The sequence below is a fragment of the Giraffa tippelskirchi genome, chromosome 12, assembly GCF_054371585.1.
Source record: "Giraffa tippelskirchi isolate mGirTip1 chromosome 12, T2T-mGirTip1v1.2.pri, whole genome shotgun sequence".
Lineage (NCBI taxonomy): Eukaryota > Metazoa > Chordata > Mammalia > Artiodactyla > Giraffidae > Giraffa > Giraffa tippelskirchi.
Window position 1 is genome coordinate 108265437 of NC_137286.1, and position 5938 is coordinate 108271374.

General features: G+C 40.7%; 1 pseudogene; it reads left to right on the top strand.

The window, feature by feature from the left end:
* The first annotated feature begins 2794 nt into the window (after positions 1-2794).
* On the top strand, positions 2795-5094 carry LOC145528643 (heterogeneous nuclear ribonucleoprotein K pseudogene; annotated as a pseudogene).
* Positions 5095-5938: the final 844 nt, after the last annotated feature.

Consider the following 5938-nt stretch of genomic DNA (forward strand, 5'->3'; position numbering starts at 1 on the left):
TAAGTGGTATCATCTGAATATCTGAAGTTGTTGATATTTCTCCCGGCAATGTTGATTCCAGTTTGTGAGTCATCCAGCTGGACATTTCACATGATATACTCTGCATATAAGTTAAATAAGCAGGGTTATAACATACAGCCTTATTCCACATCTGTTTCTAACTATTGCTTCTTGTCCTGAATAGAGGTTTCATTAATTAACAATAATCTTTTGATGTTTGGACTACTTGTGGTTGCAATCCTCTGTATAATCTGACTCTTCCCCATGCCTCCTTGGAGAAGTTATCTCAGGGGTACTTGAAATGCTATATCTTGGACTTAAAGTCCTAAAAATTCCCACCAAATAAAAACATAACTTTCTGTTTTTAAGTCAACATTTTTGGTGACCATGAAGGGACCCAGAGTAGACTCCTCCCCTCTCTCTGAACTCTATGAAGATCCAGAGCCTTGGTACCAGCAGAGGCCTCTTGTGCCCATATGTCACCTTAGCGAGTCCAGAAGGATCTGAGTGAGTCTGTCCTAGTTCTTGGATCTCCTATATTGGTTGATGATCCTGAGTTTTATTCACCAGGAGAATCAGTTATCCTTGAAACTTGTTTTTGAGAAACAGTATCTGGATTGCTCAGTATAGACAGTAGGTGAGATATCCTCAGTTGAAGGACTGGGAAGTTCTGCTCAGTTTAGGAGTTGATTAGATGTTCCTCAGGGTTAAGGCATTGGGAAGATTAGTGGATACTTAGTGGTTAGCCTTAGTTTAGAAACTGGGAAGACTTGCCCAGTTAAACACTGAGCAAGCTGGGACTGAGTTATTTGGGGGAAGACTGGCCTGTCTTTTTTCCTTGAGTTGGCTACCTTAATAGAGTTTGTCAAAATAAAACTGAAAACTTATGAGACCTTCTGATCTCTGAAGAAGGGACTCTCTCCTCCTGACTGGCAATGGCTGTCTCAGGTGTCTGAGAAACTTGGTAGAGCCAAGCCCTCGCATGGCTCGGCTTGTTCCTATAGGGAAACTCACTCATGTAATTAACAAACTCCTCAACCAGAAATGCACATAAGGATTGACCATGGAAGTCTTATACTCCACTGGGAGACCCAAGGCGTGTAATATGGGGCTAAAACAACTCTGGGGCAAAACCAGAGAAGTTAAGCTCTCAAGCAGCACACACTGGCCCACCGCACTGTTGTCACTAGCAATTTTATCTCCACAAACTGATTTCAGACTGGAAATCCAGATATCTAAATAAAAGAAAAAGGAACCAGAAATTGGCAGCTAAGTAAATGTACATCCAAAACTTACAATTATTTACTCAATTGGAAATTAAAGGAACTCTCACCCTAAAACTTAAGCGGACTCTTCTACTGCCTATGCAGTTAAGGCTAAAAGCCAATAAAACCTTAAACAAAGGCCTTCTAGGGTGAAACTTCCATTTCTTGGTGTCTTTGAGGTGAAAATGTTCTAGCTGATCTTCCCAGGACATTTTGTATTTGTGTGTTTTGTTTGTTTATGTTTTCGAAAACTTGGCTTTTGTCACACTGTTTCTGAGAGTAAATTCTTTGGATTTAGGTTACGTCCTCCCCCACTCTGTTATGGAGCAATCTTTTGTGTCTTAATGGTTTAAAACACTATTGATGTATGTTTTATTGATAACCAAATGATGAATCCTTTAAAACTGGAGAAACTAATTAGTGAATCTAGAGTGCTCACATTATAAACAGCTGTATTTCAAAAACAAAACAAAACAAACAAACCAACAAAAAAACCTTCTGTTGTTTAAGAGGAGTAAGAAAAACTAGTTTGGGAAGCTTCCTTTGTGGTCTTTACTCCCCTCAATTGGTCTTGACAGTATCAGTGTTAGTCGCTCAGTCATGCCTGACTCTTTGCAACTCCATGGACTGTAACCCACCAATCTCCTTTTCCATGGGATTCTCCAGGCAAGTATACTGAGGTGGGTTGCCATTTCTTTCTCCAGGGGATCTTCCCAACCCAGGTATCAAACCTATGGCTCTTATGTCTCCAGCATTGATAGCTGGGTTCTTTACCACTAGTGCCACCCGCAAAGCCCCTCAATGCATCTTACAGATGTTAATAAGAACATTTACTGTTGCTCAGTTGCTAAGTCTCGTCTGACTGTCTGTGACCTCATGAACTGCAGCACTCCAGGCTTCCCTATCCTTCACTATCTCCCTGAATTTGCTCAAACTCATGTCTACTGAGTCAGTGGTGCCACCTAACCATCTTGTCCTCTGTGGCTTCCTTCTCCTCTTGCCCTCAATTTTTCCCAGCATCAGGGTCTTTTACAATGAGTCAGCTCTTCCTGTCAGGTCCCCAAAGTATTGGAACTTCAGCTTCAGCATCAGTCCTTCCAATGACTATTCAGGACTGATTTCCTTTAGGATTGACTGCTTTGATCTCCTTGCTGTCCAAGGGACTCTCAAGAGTCTTCTCCAGAACCACAATTTGAAAGCATCAGTTCTTAGGCACTCAGGTTCTTTACGGTTCAACTCTCACATCCATACATGACTACTAGAAAAAACAGCTTTGACTATATATACTTTGTTGACAAAGTGATGTCTCTGCTTTTTAATACACTGTCTAGGTTTATCATAGTTATTCTTACAAGGAGCAAACATCTTTTAATTTTGTGACTGCAGTCACCATCCACATTGATTTTGGAGCCTGAGAAAATGAAATCTGACACTGTTTCCACATTTCCACCATCTATTTGCCATGATGTGATAGGACTGGAGACCATGATCTTCATTTTTTTAATGTTAAGAACATTAGAATAATTATAATGTCAACAGGCAAAAACTTTCAAGGTAAGTCTGGCTATAATTTCCAACAAGGTAGAACTTTCTTAAAAGGAGTTATCTCAAACGAATAAAGAAATCTTTGGATGGCTATCTAGAATGGGATAAATAAGATGGATATGTAGGTGATTAAAACAAAATTTGATATTACTCACTACTTCAGGTTAAATAGGCCAAAAGGGATCAGCTACTGGTCCCCAGTGTTAAAAGCCAAGCAAGTCTTTCAATTTACCTCACTTTAAAATATATGTATTAAAGGGGTTAGAAAAATTTACACTGAGATATCTGGCAAGCAATTATTTGGTATAACAGTTAGGCCAAAGGGCCTGGCCTCCTTGGCTTAACGCCATTCTGGGGATCCCAGAGCTTTTTATTTAAAAGTAGATAAAATGGATGGAGAACAGCAACAAAAACAACAACAAAAATCTTCTAAAACTCCTCCGCTAAGAAAAAAGCATATTGATCAGATCCTAAAGCAAGCTTAAGTTAAAGGCATAAAAGTCAATGGAATTTAGATGAAAGTATACAAAATTGGTATATTTAAATGGACTTCTATAAGATAACTGCATCTCTTGTTTAATTATATTGTAGGATAGACATGTTTCATTGGTGAATAATTCCCCAGTGTGGTATCATAAGACAAGGCATATAGATTGCCACAGAGAGAATATTAACTGAACACGCTAACCAAGAGTTATCTGAGCTATATAAAGTAAATAAAAACTAGAAAACTGTGTTCTCTGTCTTGCTGTGACTGGCTGAGGAGGCACTGTGGCATAGGGACGGTAGCCTTGCAGGGCTACTACAGCACTAGGGTGTCAGTTCGTCCCGCCCAGAACACTTCAGTTCTGCACTAGAAAGATATATTTAATAACTGATTGGTATGTCCCTTGAATGCAAGAAAATGGAAAATGAACAGAGGAAACCTTTACCGAAACCAGTGTCAAATTTGGTAAACGCCCTGCTGAATATATGGAAGATGAACGAGCTTTTAAAAGATCTAGAAACACTGATGAGATGGTTGAATTATGCATTTTGCTTCAGAGCAAGAATGCTGGGGCAGTGATAGGAAAAGGAGGCAAGAATATTAAGGCTCTCCGTACAGACTACAATGCCAGTATTTCAGTCCCAGACAGCAGTGACCCCCAGCGCATACTGAGTATTAGTGCTGATATTGAAACGATTGGAGAAATTCTGAAGAAAATCATCTCTACCTTGGAAGATGGCCTGCAGTTGCCATCACCCACTGCATCCAGCCAGCTCCCTCTGGAATCTGATGTTGTGGAATGCTTAAATTGCCAACACTATAAAGGAAGCAACTTTGACTGTAAGTTGAGACTGTTGATTCATCAGAGCTCGGCAGGAGGAATTGTTGGAGTCAAAGGTGCTAAAATCAAAGAACTTTGAGAAAACACTCAGACAACAATCAAGCTTTTCCAGGAATGTCCTCAATCTACTGACAGAGTCGTTCTTATCGGAGGAAAACCTGATAGGTTTGGAGAGTGCATGAAGATCATCCTTGATCTTATATCTGAGTCTCCCATCAAAGGACACACTCAGTCTCATGATCCCAATTTTTATGATGAAACCTATGATTATGGTGGTGTTACAATGATGTTTGATGACCGCTGTGGATGTCCTGTGGGAGCTCCCATTCAGGGAAGAGGTGACTTTGACGGAATGCCGCCTGGTCTGGGTGGGGGTCCCATGCCTCCCTCCAGAAGAGATTTTGATGATATGAGACCTCCTCAAGGACCTCCTCCACCCCCTCCTGGATGAGGTGGCCAAGGTGGTAGTAGAGCTTGGAAATTTCCTCTTCCACCACCAGCACCACCACCTAAAGGAGGAGAGCTAATGGCCTATGACAGAAGAGGAAGACCTGGAGATGTTACCATGGCATGGTTGGTTTCAGTGCTGATAAAACCTGGGACTCTGCAATAGATACATGGAGCCCATCAGAGTGGCAGATGCTTATGAACCACAGGGTGGCTCTGGATATGATTATTCCTATGCAGAGGGTCGTGCCTTATATGGTGATCTTGGTGGACCTATTATTACTACACAAGTAACTATTCCCAAAGATTTGGCTGGATCTATTATTGGCAAAGGTGGTAAGCGGATTAAACAAATTCATCATGAGTCAAAAGCTTTGATCAAAATTGACGAGCCTTTAGAAGGATCCAAAGATCAGATCATTACCATTACAGGAACACAGGACCAGATACAGAATGCACAGTATTTGCTGCAGATCAGTGTGAAGCAGTATTCTGGAAAGTTTTTCTAAGACTAGTGAAGAACTGATGGAGAAGGAAAGGGCAACCCACTCCAGTATTCTTGCCTAGAGAATCCTGTGGACAGAGGAGCCTGGTGGGCTGCCGTCTATGGGGTCGCACAGAGTCAGACAGACTGAAGTGACTTAGCAGCAGCAGCAGCAGTGAAGAACTGAAGGAGTCCTGCATTTTTTTTTTTTTAATCTGCTTCTGTTTAAAAAGCCAACATTCCTCTGCTTCATAGGTGTTCTGCATTTGAGATGTAGTAAAATCTTTGCTGTTCACCAGATGTAATGTTTTAATTCCTTACAAACAGCGTTGGGGGTGGAGGAGGGTGTCCAAAAACTAACATTGAAATTTTGAAACAGCAGCAGAGTGAGTGAATTTTAACTTTTATTGATTGTTGGTGGTTTAAAGAGGTCCCCATCCCCTCCCATGTAATTATTGTGAACATTTTGCTTTGTGGTCACTGTAACATTTGGGGTGGTGGGACAGGAAGGAAAAGTAACAGTAGTCCATGTGTCTCTGGCTTCTATTCAGAGCAGTGTGCAGAATGTAATGCTCTTTTGTAAGAAACGTTTTATGATTTTTAAAATAAATTTAGTGAATCTATTTTTGGTGGTCATTTTTTTTTAAGATGGTCATTTTTCAAATGGCTAAATTCCCCCCAACCTACCCCCAAATGGAACACTAAGTTTAATTATCAGTCCTCTGTTGGATATAAATAAATAGCATCTCTTCTTGGACTTAGGCAAAATATCTTGGCATACTCAGTTCTGGTGATTCCTAACAATTTGAAAGTCCATTGCTTGGGAAGAAATTTCACCACACACTGATGCTTATAATAAGCTGGGGAAT